The 13,377-nt window shown below is 44.9% G+C and overlaps 7 non-coding genes across 7 annotated transcripts; all 7 read right to left on the reverse strand.

The window, feature by feature from the left end:
• Nucleotides 1-2,430: 2,430 nt before the first annotated feature.
• LOC141204094 (U2 spliceosomal RNA) lies at nucleotides 2,431-2,621 on the reverse strand. The gene has a single exon (XR_012275066.1). It is a non-coding gene; the product is annotated as a U2 spliceosomal RNA (small nuclear RNA).
• A 1,115-nt stretch (nucleotides 2,622-3,736) lies between these two features.
• Nucleotides 3,737-3,927, reverse strand: LOC141204698 (U2 spliceosomal RNA). Its single transcript, XR_012275555.1, has one exon. It is a non-coding gene; the product is annotated as a U2 spliceosomal RNA (small nuclear RNA).
• Nucleotides 3,928-5,042: 1,115 nt separating this feature from the next.
• On the reverse strand, nucleotides 5,043-5,233 carry LOC141204699 (U2 spliceosomal RNA). The gene has a single exon (XR_012275556.1). It is a non-coding gene; the product is annotated as a U2 spliceosomal RNA (small nuclear RNA).
• Nucleotides 5,234-6,348: 1,115 nt separating this feature from the next.
• On the reverse strand, nucleotides 6,349-6,539 carry LOC141204700 (U2 spliceosomal RNA). Its single transcript, XR_012275557.1, has one exon. It is a non-coding gene; the product is annotated as a U2 spliceosomal RNA (small nuclear RNA).
• Nucleotides 6,540-7,654: 1,115 nt separating this feature from the next.
• Nucleotides 7,655-7,845, reverse strand: LOC141204701 (U2 spliceosomal RNA). Its single transcript, XR_012275558.1, has one exon. It is a non-coding gene; the product is annotated as a U2 spliceosomal RNA (small nuclear RNA).
• A 1,112-nt stretch (nucleotides 7,846-8,957) lies between these two features.
• LOC141204702 (U2 spliceosomal RNA) lies at nucleotides 8,958-9,148 on the reverse strand. The gene has a single exon (XR_012275559.1). It is a non-coding gene; the product is annotated as a U2 spliceosomal RNA (small nuclear RNA).
• Nucleotides 9,149-10,263: 1,115 nt separating this feature from the next.
• Nucleotides 10,264-10,457, reverse strand: LOC141204351 (U2 spliceosomal RNA). The gene has a single exon (XR_012275287.1). It is a non-coding gene; the product is annotated as a U2 spliceosomal RNA (small nuclear RNA).
• Nucleotides 10,458-13,377: the final 2,920 nt, after the last annotated feature.

Consider the following 13,377-nt stretch of genomic DNA (forward strand, 5'->3'; position numbering starts at 1 on the left):
AATGAATGCCACCTTAACCCGATCGGTGGGAAAACATAGAGGGTAGAACTTGAAGTGTAGCATGCATTGCTCCACAAATGCACGACTTTGTCTAGGATCCCCATAATAATGTAGCGGATCCGCGGGAACGAGAGCAGATAGATCCATCTGGACGGGTGCGTAATTCGCCTGGAACTCAGCTAAAGGAAAAAAAAAATATTTATTTATTTATTTTAATGCATGTATTCGCTGGAAAACTTCTCAGAGAGCGAAGGCCGTGGGGCTCAATGGGAACCATGGCCTGAGCATGCTGTTATGCACACGCCCGGGCTGAGCGGCGTGTGCGTGTGATTGTAGTGATTCCACTGGACCATGAACCGGAGAGTGCCTGGAGGGGCGTGACTAAGTATCTGGCCGATCCGACCAAGATGGCACGACGGCATACGACGCCAGTGCACCAGGGAGAAACCGGGCAGAGGGACCAGGTGCTACTCCAGGTCAAACTCCGGACACGGGGGTTGACCCACACAGGGATTACTGGATCAGGCTGGTTAGGCTGGCGCACAGACTGGAGGGTATAGGCAGGCACGACTGGTATGCAGGCAGGCGGGTAAAGGCAAGCGCAGCTAGAGTGCAGACAGGGAGGCACTAGCAGGTAGGAACACAGGCGGGATAGGACCCAGTACACACTGGGACTCAGGAACAATACAGGTAGAGGGGTACAGGCAAGCACAGCTAGAGTGCAGACAGGGAGGCACTAGCAGGTAGGAACACAGGCGGGATAGGACCCAGTACACACTGGGACTCAGGAACAGGCAGGTTAGGCTGGCACAGACTGGTGGATATAACCAACACGGCAGGTATGCAGATGGGTGGATACAGGCGAGTATGCAGGCAGGGAGGTACTGGCCGAAAGGACGGGCTGGAGCACAGAAAGGTTAAGACCCAGTACAGACTGGGTCACAGAACCGCAGATGCGGTAGACAACCACAGCAGAGAGGGAACGCCCGAAGCGGTGGGCAAGAACAGAGCAGGACGGGGCTGCCGGAGCAGCGGGCACAAGCAGGGCAGGACAGGACTGCCGGAGCAGCGGGCAGAAGCAGGGCAGGACAGGACTGCCGGAGCAGCGGGCAGAAGCAGGGCAGGACAGGACTGCCGGAGCAGCGGGCAGAAGCAGGGCAGGACAGGACTGCCGGAGCAGCGGGCAGAAGCAGGGCAGGACAGGACTGCCGGAGCAGCGGGCAGAAGCAGGGCAGGACAGGACTGCCGGAGCAGCGGGCAGAAGCAGGGCAGGACAGGACTGCCGGAGCAGCGGGCAGAAGCAGGGCAGGACAGGACTGCCGGAGCAGCGGGCAGAAGCAGGGCAGGACAGGACTGCCGGAGCAGCGGGCAGAAGCAGGGCAGGACAGAACTGCCGGAGCAGCGGGCAGAAGCAGGGCAGGACAGGACTGCCGGAGCAGTGGGCAGAAGCAGGGCAGGCTAGAACCGCCGGAGCGGTAAGCAAAGGAGTCAGAGCAGACTAGAACCGCCGGAGCGGTGAGCAAAGGAGTCAGAGCAGGCTAGAACCACCGGAGCGGTGAGCAAAGGAGTCAGAGCAGGCTAGGCTGAGTAGGGGGGACAGGGCTCTGTTCACACGGAACAGACAGGAAGGGAAAGGCAGAGCCAGACACCCACAGGGTACTAGCAGAGAAGTAGCGAGTGGACCACAAACTCACAAACGGGAGTACAGAGACAACAAGCAGGAGTTAGGTACGAGTTCAGACTCTGCAGAAAAAGGAAGGGAACGGACATAGAGGCGAAACAGGTAAAGGATAGGAGAGAGTTCAGACTGGAACTGAGTGTACGGAGGAGACCGACACTGCAGCGGAATACAGGAGCGGGTCTGGGAATACGGCCCCCAGAGAGGCAGGACGAACAGGCAAGGTGCGTGTTCAGACAGGACAGACAAGATACAGGAGCAGGTCTAGGTAATCGGCCCCTAGAAGGCAGGAGAAACAGGCTAGGAGCGTGTTCAGACAGGTCAGACAAGATACAGGAACGGGTCTAGGTAATCGGCCCCTAGAAGGCAGGAGGAACAGGCTAGGAGCGTGTTCAGACAGGCCTGGAAATACAGCCTCCAGGATAGGCAGACAAGAGAACACAGAACGGGACCTGGCACCTTCAGAGTGCAAGCACACACTGAATGAAACACTATGCTCAGGCAGGGATAGATGGGAGCAGCAGAGCTATATACCAGGTGACAGACAGCAATAGGCTGAGGACGCACAAGGGGTGTGACCCACAGCAGGTACAAAAAGCAGGAAGTGATCGGGCGCCGCCCTTAAGCAGCAGAAACAGACACAAACAGACAGCATGAAGGGAAGCCAGAGAGACATTCTGGACAGGAGATCAAGTGCGCGCTCTTGCACAGTGGGAGATGGACCACTATGCAAGGACGCCGCCAGGTATGTTACAGGGTGCACCGGTCCTGGAGATACTGCAATACCAGGTCAATGCGTGGAGTGGACAGAGCAAGCTCTTTTTCCATCTCCCTGTTCTAAAAATCCATTTAATATATGGTCCCCAGATAGGGGACGTATCAGATATTAAACTGATAAGAACAGATACTACACTTGATCTTAGCCAAAAGGCCGAGAAGCGATAACCAGAATTCGTTTCAAACTACGGAGCCACCCAAGGATCCTGAAAAGTCCATTTGTGGAGATGAGCTCCTGGACTCCCGTTAAGAAGACATGTTGTCAACCTCTAGATCCCTTACATGCCTGCACTTTTCGGCTTGCTGCTGCTGCAATCCACGCGTTTTAGATCTGCATAACTCCACCTCTTTAAACACAGCACCTTCACCCCCTGCTGTTCCCACCCGCCTCAACACCGTTGGAAGGGAGGAGAACCAATTAAGGCGGGGGGTGGGGTGGAACGAGCAGCTGTCTACCCTTAGCAGGAGGGCTCCTGATTACATACCTCTCCTGCTGCTGCTGCTGCTGGCTGTCCAGCAGCAGACTGAAGGTGGCTGCTGCTGTGCACAGGTATATAAAGGCTCAGAGCCTATTATGACACGCGCAGCCAGCGTTCCATTGCCACATTCCATCTACTGCAGGCAGGATACCTGGCTGGCTGAATGTCGCTGAGAAGCTCACAGAGACCGCCATAAGCAACAGTTTAACAGAATGCCACAGACTAATCAACCAAACTTTTTGGGTTGGGTTCTCTTTTATAGTCTGCAGGCATTAAATGAAAGAAGTCAGTGTTCCAGCAGAGGGAGACAACGTTTCAGAAAAGGCATTGTAGCAAACCAAAAAAGAAATTTTAAGCGCAGCAGAGTAACCAGCGCACATACCTGTTAGCTCAGGTGAGTTTAAAAGGCTGCTGTTGATAACAAGGGCATTTGCTAAATAGATGGTGTGTGTGCAACAATATACTGAAAGGTCAATTATATTGTGCAGCTTATCTCACCACCTGTAGTTATTTAGGTGAAAGCTCCAAAATGCTTGCCTAATATGTCTGTTTATCCAAAAGGAAGTAAAAAGGGAGAGCTAGAAAGATAGCATTGCATCACATTACATGGCAATGCAATGCACAGTTGCTGAAGTTGAACCAAAATGAGCTTGTAATCTGGCTTCTGCAACTTTGAACATGAAAAATCCAATGAGGAGAAGAAAAGCAAAGCCAAAGAGTCCATCCCAAAATCCGACAAACAAGCAAAATGAACAAAAAACATTGAATTCAATTCTTTCTGATTTTAGAAACTGCATTAAAGAAGGGGTGCACCGGTCCTGGAGATACTGCAATACCAGGTCAATGCGTGGAGTGGACAGAGCAAGCTCTTTTTCCATCTCCCTGTTCTAAAAATCCATTTAATATATGGTCCCCAGATAGGGGACGTATCAGATATTAAACTGATAAGAACAGATACTACACTTGATCTTAGCCAAAAGGCCGAGAAGCGATAACCAGAATTGGTTTCAAACTACGGAGCCACCCAAGGATCCTGAAAAGTCCATTTGTGGAGATGAGCTCCTGGACTCCCGTTAAGAAGACATGTTGTCAACCTCTAGATCCCTTACATGCCTGCACTTTTCGGCTTGCTGCTGCTGCAATCCACGCGTTTTAGATCTGCATAACTCCACCTCTTTAAACACAGCACCTTCACCCCCTGCTGTTCCCACCCGCCTCAACACCGTTGGAAGGGAGGAGAACCAATTAAGGCGGGGGGTGGGGTGGAACGAGCAGCTGTCTACCCTTAGCAGGAGGGCTCCTGATTACATACCTCTCCTGCTGCTGCTGCTGCTGGCTGTCCAGCAGCAGACTGAAGGTGGCTGCTGCTGTGCACAGGTATATAAAGGCTCAGAGCCTATTATGACACGCGCAGCCAGCGTTCCATTGCCACATTCCATCTACTGCAGGCAGGATACCTGGCTGGCTGAATGTCGCTGAGAAGCTCACAGAGACCGCCATAAGCAACAGTTTAACAGAATGCCACAGACTAATCAACCAAACTTTTTGGGTTGGGTTCTCTTTTATAGTCTGCAGGCATTAAATGAAAGAAGTCAGTGTTCCAGCAGAGGGAGACAACGTTTCAGAAAAGGCATTGTAGCAAACCAAAAAAGAAATTTTAAGCGCAGCAGAGTAACCAGCGCACATACCTGTTAGCTCAGGTGAGTTTAAAAGGCTGCTGTTGATAACAAGGGCATTTGCTAAATAGATGGTGTGTGTGCAACAATATACTGAAAGGTCAATTATATTGTGCAGCTTATCTCACCACCTGTAGTTATTTAGGTGAAAGCTCCAAAATGCTTGCCTAATATGTCTGTTTATCCAAAAGGAAGTAAAAAGGGAGAGCTAGAAAGATAGCATTGCATCACATTACATGGCAATGCAATGCACAGTTGCTGAAGTTGAACCAAAATGAGCTTGTAATCTGGCTTCTGCAACTTTGAACATGAAAAATCCAATGAGGAGAAGAAAAGCAAAGCCAAAGAGTCCATCCCAAAATCCGACAAACAAGCAAAATGAACAAAAAACATTGAATTCAATTCTTTCTGATTTTAGAAACTGCATTAAAGAAGGGGTGCACCGGTCCTGGAGATACTGCAATACCAGGTCAATGCGTGGAGTGGACAGAGCAAGCTCTTTTTCCATCTCCCTGTTCTAAAAATCCATTTAATATATGGTCCCCAGATAGGGGACGTATCAGATATTAAACTGATAAGAACAGATACTACACTTGATCTTAGCCAAAAGGCCGAGAAGCGATAACCAGAATTGGTTTCAAACTACGGAGCCACCCAAGGATCCTGAAAAGTCCATTTGTGGAGATGAGCTCCTGGACTCCCGTTAAGAAGATATGTTGTCAACCTCTAGATCCCTTACATGCCTGCACTTTTCGGCTTGCTGCTGCTGCAATCCACGCGTTTTAGATCTGCATAACTCCACCTCTTTAAACACAGCACCTTCACCCCCTGCTGTTCCCACCCGCCTCAACACCGTTGGAAGGGAGGAGAACCAATTAAGGCGGGGGGTGGGGTGGAACGAGCAGCTGTCTACCCTTAGCAGGAGGGCTCCTGATTACATACCTCTCCTGCTGCTGCTGCTGCTGGCTGTCCAGCAGCAGACTGAAGGTGGCTGCTGCTGTGCACAGGTATATAAAGGCTCAGAGCCTATTATGACACGCGCAGCCAGCGTTCCATTGCCACATTCCATCTACTGCAGGCAGGATACCTGGCTGGCTGAATGTCGCTGAGAAGCTCACAGAGACCGCCATAAGCAACAGTTTAACAGAATGCCACAGACTAATCAACCAAACTTTTTGGGTTGGTTTCTCTTTTATAGTCTGCAGGCATTAAATGAAAGAAGTCAGTGTTCCAGCAGAGGGAGACAACGTTTCAGAAAAGGCATTGTAGCAAACCAAAAAAGAAATTTTAAGCGCAGCAGAGTAACCAGCGCACATACCTGTTAGCTCAGGTGAGTTTAAAAGGCTGCTGTTGATAACAAGGGCATTTGCTAAATAGATGGTGTGTGTGCAACAATATACTGAAAGGTCAATTATATTGTGCAGCTTATCTCACCACCTGTAGTTATTTAGGTGAAAGCTCCAAAATGCTTGCCTAATATGTCTGTTTATCCAAAAGGAAGTAAAAAGGGAGAGCTAGAAAGATAGCATTGCATCACATTACATGGCAATGCAATGCACAGTTGCTGAAGTTGAACCAAAATGAGCTTGTAATCTGGCTTCTGCAACTTTGAACATGAAAAATCCAATGAGGAGAAGAAAAGCAAAGCCAAAGAGTCCATCCCAAAATCCGACAAACAAGCAAAATGAACAAAAAACATTGAATTCAATTCTTTCTGATTTTAGAAACTGCATTAAAGAAGGGGTGCACCGGTCCTGGAGATACTGCAATACCAGGTCAATGCGTGGAGTGGACAGAGCAAGCTCTTTTTCCATCTCCCTGTTCTAAAAATCCATTTAATATATGGTCCCCAGATAGGGGACGTATCAGATATTAAACTGATAAGAACAGATACTACACTTGATCTTAGCCAAAAGGCCGAGAAGCGATAACCAGAATTGGTTTCAAACTACGGAGCCACCCAAGGATCCTGAAAAGTCCATTTGTGGAGATGAGCTCCTGGACTCCCGTTAAGAAGACATGTTGTCAACCTCTAGATCCCTTACATGCCTGCACTTTTCGGCTTGCTGCTGCTGCAATCCACGCGTTTTAGATCTGCATAACTCCACCTCTTTAAACACAGCACCTTCACCCCCTGCTGTTCCCACCCGCCTCAACACCGTTGGAAGGGAGGAGAACCAATTAAGGCGGGGGGTGGGGTGGAACGAGCAGCTGTCTACCCTTAGCAGGAGGGCTCCTGATTACATACCTCTCCTGCTGCTGCTGCTGCTGGCTGTCCAGCAGCAGACTGAAGGTGGCTGCTGCTGTGCACAGGTATATAAAGGCTCAGAGCCTATTATGACACGCGCAGCCAGCGTTCCATTGCCACATTCCATCTACTGCAGGCAGGATACCTGGCTGGCTGAATGTCGCTGAGAAGCTCACAGAGACCGCCATAAGCAACAGTTTAACAGAATGCCACAGACTAATCAACCAAACTTTTTGGGTTGGGTTCTCTTTTATAGTCTGCAGGCATTAAATGAAAGAAGTCAGTGTTCCAGCAGAGGGAGACAACGTTTCAGAAAAGGCATTGTAGCAAACCAAAAAAGAAATTTTAAGCGCAGCAGAGTAACCAGCGCACATACCTGTTAGCTCAGGTGAGTTTAAAAGGCTGCTGTTGATAACAAGGGCATTTGCTAAATAGATGGTGTGTGTGCAACAATATACTGAAAGGTCAATTATATTGTGCAGCTTATCTCACCACCTGTAGTTATTTAGGTGAAAGCTCCAAAATGCTTGCCTAATATGTCTGTTTATCCAAAAGGAAGTAAAAAGGGAGAGCTAGAAAGATAGCATTGCATCACATTACATGGCAATGCAATGCACAGTTGCTGAAGTTGAACCAAAATGAGCTTGTAATCTGGCTTCTGCAACTTTGAACATGAAAAATCCAATGAGGAGAAGAAAAGCAAAGCCAAAGAGTCCATCCCAAAATCCGACAAACAAGCAAAATGAACAAAAAACATTGAATTCAATTCTTTCTGATTTTAGAAACTGCATTAAAGAAGGGGTGCACCGGTCCTGGAGATACTGCAATACCAGGTCAATGCGTGGAGTGGACAGAGCAAGCTCTTTTTCCATCTCCCTGTTCTAAAAATCCATTTAATATATGGTCCCCAGATAGGGGACGTATCAGATATTAAACTGATAAGAACAGATACTACACTTGATCTTAGCCAAAAGGCCGAGAAGCGATAACCAGAATTGGTTTCAAACTACGGAGCCACCCAAGGATCCTGAAAAGTCCATTTGTGGAGATGAGCTCCTGGACTCCCGTTAAGAAGACATGTTGTCAACCTCTAGATCCCTTACATGCCTGCACTTTTCGGCTTGCTGCTGCTGCAATCCACGCGTTTTAGATCTGCATAACTCCACCTCTTTAAACACAGCACCTTCACCCCCTGCTGTTCCCACCCGCCTCAACACCGTTGGAAGGGAGGAGAACCAATTAAGGCGGGGGGTGGGGTGGAACGAGCAGCTGTCTACCCTTAGCAGGAGGGCTCCTGATTACATACCTCTCCTGCTGCTGCTGCTGCTGGCTGTCCAGCAGCAGACTGAAGGTGGCTGCTGCTGTGCACAGGTATATAAAGGCTCAGAGCCTATTATGACACGCGCAGCCAGCGTTCCATTGCCACATTCCATCTACTGCAGGCAGGATACCTGGCTGGCTGAATGTCGCTGAGAAGCTCACAGAGACCGCCATAAGCAACAGTTTAACAGAATGCCACAGACTAATCAACCAAACTTTTTGGGTTGGTTTCTCTTTTATAGTCTGCAGGCATTAAATGAAAGAAGTCAGTGTTCCAGCAGAGGGAGACAACGTTTCAGAAAAGGCATTGTAGCAAACCAAAAAAGAAATTTTAAGCGCAGTAGAGTAACCAGCGCACATACCTGTTAGCTCAGGTGAGTTTAAAAGGCTGCTGTTGATAACAAGGGCATTTGCTAAATAGATGGTGTGTGTGCAACAATATACTGAAAGGTCAATTATATTGTGCAGCTTATCTCACCACCTGTAGTTATTTAGGTGAAAGCTCCAAAATGCTTGCCTAATATGTCTGTTTATCCAAAAGGAAGTAAAAAGGGAGAGCTAGAAAGATAGCATTGCATCACATTACATGGCAATGCAATGCACAGTTGCTGAAGTTGAACCAAAATGAGCTTGTAATCTGGCTTCTGCAACTTTGAACATGAAAAATCCAATGAGAAGAAAAGCAAAGCCAAAGAGTCCATCCCAAAATCCGACAAACAAGCAAAATGAACAAAAAACATTGAATTCAATTCTTTCTGATTTTAGAAACTGCATTAAAGAAGGGGTGCACCGGTCCTGGAGATACTGCAATACCAGGTCAATGCGTGGAGTGGACAGAGCAAGCTCTTTTTCCATCTCCCTGTTCTAAAAATCCATTTAATATATGGTCCCCAGATAGGGGACGTATCAGATATTAAACTGATAAGAACAGATACTACACTTGATCTTAGCCAAAAGGCCGAGAAGCGATAACCAGAATTGGTTTCTAACTACGGAGCCACCCAAGGATCCTGAAAAGTCCATTTGTGGAGATGAGCTCCTGGACTCCCGTTAAGAAGACATGTTGTCAACCTCTAGATCCCTTACATGCCTGCACTTTTCGGCTTGCTGCTGCTGCAATCCACGCGTTTTAGATCTGCATAACTCCACCTCTTTAAACACAGCACCTTCACCCCCTGCTGTTCCCACCCGCCTCAACACCGTTGGAAGGGAGGAGAACCAATTAAGGCGGGGGGTGGGGTGGAACGAGCAGCTGTCTACCCTTAGCAGGAGGGCTCCTGATTACATACCTCTCCTGCTGCTGCTGCTGCTGGCTGTCCAGCAGCAGACTGAAGGTGGCTGCTGCTGTGCACAGGTATATAAAGGCTCAGAGCCTATTATGACACGCGCAGCCAGCGTTCCATTGCCACATTCCATCTACTGCAGGCAGGATACCTGGCTGGCTGAATGTCGCTGAGAAGCTCACAGAGACCGCCATAAGCAACAGTTTAACAGAATGCCACAGACTAATCAACCAAACTTTTTGGGTTGGGTTCTCTTTTATAGTCTGCAGGCATTAAATGAAAGAAGTCAGTGTTCCAGCAGAGGGAGACAACGTTTCAGAAAAGGCATTGTAGCAAACCAAAAAAGAAATTTTAAGCGCAGCAGAGTAACCAGCGCACATACCTGTTAGCTCAGGTGAGTTTAAAAGGCTGCTGTTGATAACAAGGGCATTTGCTAAATAGATGGTGTGTGTGCAACAATATACTGAAAGGTCAATTATATTGTGCAGCTTATCTCACCACCTGTAGTTATTTAGGTGAAAGCTCCAAAATGCTTGCCTAATATGTCTGTTTATCCAAAAGGAAGTAAAAAGGGAGAGCTAGAAAGATAGCATTGCATCACATTACATGGCAATGCAATGCACAGTTGCTGAAGTTGAACCAAAATGAGCTTGTAATCTGGCTTCTGCAACTTTGAACATGAAAAATCCAATGAGGAGAAGAAAAGCAAAGCCAAAGAGTCCATCCCAAAATCCGACAAACAAGCAAAATGAACAAAAAACATTGAATTCAATTCTTTCTGATTTTAGAAACTGCATTAAAGAAGGGGTGCACCGGTCCTGGAGATACTGCAATACCAGGTCAATGCGTGGAGTGGACAGAGCAAGCTCTTTTTCCATCTCCCTGTTCTAAAAATCCATTTAACATATGGTCCCCAGATAGGGGACGTATCAGATATTAAACTGATAAGAACAGATTTTTTTTTTTTTTTGACTTGGAATGTACCCAAACATAGGTACACCCGTTTATTGGATAAAACTTAATTACAATACATTAGATATGAACATAAAATCATTACATTTTAAAATGCATTCGTACATAAATTGATTTCAGTTCAATAAGGCAGTAAAATTACATTAAAATACAGACAATGTGTTTAGATTGCTGTGTTCCATTTTTTTACCAGCCATTGTTTTGATAAAATTACATTTCTCTTTTTATCCAATAAATAATACATATACATTTCACTAAAAGCCAACTCTAAAACATCTTTCACAGATAAAACATCGTGTTTAAAAAGAAGGATGTTCCTGGCCTTCCATAGAGCTTCTTTGATGGTACTGATTGTCTTCCATGCGATGATCCTCTTGCTGGCGTTGGGGCACTCCACACGACCAAATAAGACAGTTTCAAAAGTAAGATCCTTAATGTTTGTCATTTTTTGAAGCAAAGGAAATATTGTAGTCCATGTTTGTCGTGCAAAGTGACAAGTCCATAAAACATGTAAAACAGTCTCATCTCCGAGGCATCTTTGTCTTGGACATCTGGCAGTTCTCACGAGTCCTCTTCGGTGTTGGAATGCCCGACATGGAAGACAATCATGCACACAGCTCCAGGCCAGGTCCTTCTGGGAATTAAAAAGATAGGGTTCATTAATAACTTTCCATATGTCAGTACATTTATTATCATTAAAATTCCCAATCTGTACAATTGATTCCTTTTGTTTGAAACCATTTAAAATCATCTTGCTATCTCTTAAGTCTTCTGCACTTTTCCCTTTTAAGTCATACGTGTTTACAATAGTTCCTAAAATCTTATAGCTTTCTGGTGTATTAAGAGCATATGGGGAACTTAAAACTGTTTCAAACCATCCATGACGTTTCATAAAATAACCTGTGTTAAAACGGATAAAATATGACCAATAAACTATTTTTCGACAGTGCATTAAAACATAAAACAAAAAATCTTATTAAAACAAAAGCTCTAAAATCGGGGAAATCTTTACCGCCTTTCTCTTTAGGCTTGACCACTAACTCTCTTTTCAATTTCTCCATCTTGGAGCTCCAGAAAAAAGTGAAACAAGCTTTGATTATTTTCGTAAAGGTATGTGTGGGTGGGGGAAACACCAAACTTAAGTACAATAACAAAGGCACAATTACCATTTTTATAACTAGTACCTTCCCTTCCATTGTTAATTTCCTCAACCTCCACATACATAGTTTTTGATTTACCTTTTGTGCCACAAGATCCCAGCTTTCTTTACCTTTGTTTGTTTCGTTAAAAATCACACCTAGAATCTTTACAGAGTCACATTCAGGAACCGGTACATCATTTAAAATCATATTCCCCACATTTAAAATACAGCTTTTGTTAAAATTTACTTTAAAACCAGATCCACCACAGAAGTATTCCACTTGCCGTAGTGTTTTCCGGATAGACAGGGCATCTTTACATGTTATGGCTACATCATCCATATATCCAGTAACTTTTGCTTCTAACCCTCCCCCACCTGGCAAATGGACGCCTCGGATTTGCTTGTCTCTCCTTAAGACACTGAGTAGGGGTTCAAGGGCACAAATAAATAACAAGGGGGACAGAGGGCAACCTTGTTTTACACCAGAATTTAAAAACACATCACTTGTCTTAAAACCATTTACTAAAACCTTACTAGTGCAACCATGATAAAATGCTTTGAGAGAGCATAAAAAACCTTCTGGTATACCCATTTTAGCTAAAACATTAAAAAGGAATTGGTGTGACACTCTATCAAATGCTTTTTCAAAGTCGAGAGACAGGACCGCCAGCTTACTTCCCCTCGACTTTGTGTCATCTATTACATCTTTGATTAGATTCAAATTTTCCCAAACACTCCTTCCTGGTATGCCACACACTTGGTTTGGGTGGATTATGTTACCTATTACCTTTTTAAGTCTATTTGCACAAATTTTTGCCATTATTTTGTAATCACAATTTAGAAGGGTGATAGGTCTCCAATGTCTTAGTTGCGTTTTGTCTTCCTTTTTGTATATAAGGGAGACCTCACCTTTCTTCCAGGAGTTCGGTAGGGTTTTTGTATTAAAAACCTCGCTAAAAACATAAAAGAAATCCTCCTGTAAAATATCATAAAAAACCTTATAAAACTCTATGGGTATACCATCAGGCCCCGGTACTTTACCAGACTTAAAGCTTCTTATGGTCTCAGATATCTCATCTTCAGTTAGACTCTGTAATAAAACATCTTGTGAGACAGGGTCTAAAACAGTTGTAATTTCATCCAAAGTACTTTTCATAAAATGGTCATCAACAGATTTTGTGTTAAAAAGCTCGGAATAAAATTCATGCACTTTAGCTAAAATACCCTCTATGTCTTGTTTACCTTCCATTGATTCAATAAAAACACGATTTTTCACCATACATTTAAAAAAATATCGTGAACAGGTTTCATTATTTTCAACATGTTGGACCTTTGCATGGAAAATTAACTCTTTACCTCTCTGTTCTAAGGTATGCTGAATTTCACTTTTTAAGTCACTAATTTCTTTATCTACTTCAATCTCATGGCTCTTCAATTTATATAAGGTCTCCAATCTAGTGTTGAGTTGCCAATAAAATTCTCTTTTCTCTTTAGCTTTCTGGACCCCAACCTTCATAAAAAAATCTCTTATGTTCTTTTTCATCTTTTCCCACCACCTACTTATAGGGATATGGGGGTCTCTTATTCTTTTAAAATGTAAATAAAATTCAGTAAAATCAGATAAAACTTGGGGGTCTTCTAAAAGAGAAATGTTTAACTTCCAGGTACCTTTTCCATTTTTCTTAAAATCATTACATTTCACATAAAAGGATAAAAGTTTGTGATCAGAAAAAACATTAGATAAAAGCTCACATTTAAAAGGCAATACATTTTTAGAGCAGAAAATAAAATCAATCCTGGAGC

The sequence above is a fragment of the Phyllobates terribilis genome, unplaced genomic scaffold (assembly GCF_046119375.1).
Source record: "Phyllobates terribilis strain yellow unplaced genomic scaffold, ASM4611937v1 Scaffold_134__1_contigs__length_4944459, whole genome shotgun sequence".
Taxonomy (NCBI): domain Eukaryota; kingdom Metazoa; phylum Chordata; class Amphibia; order Anura; family Dendrobatidae; genus Phyllobates; species Phyllobates terribilis.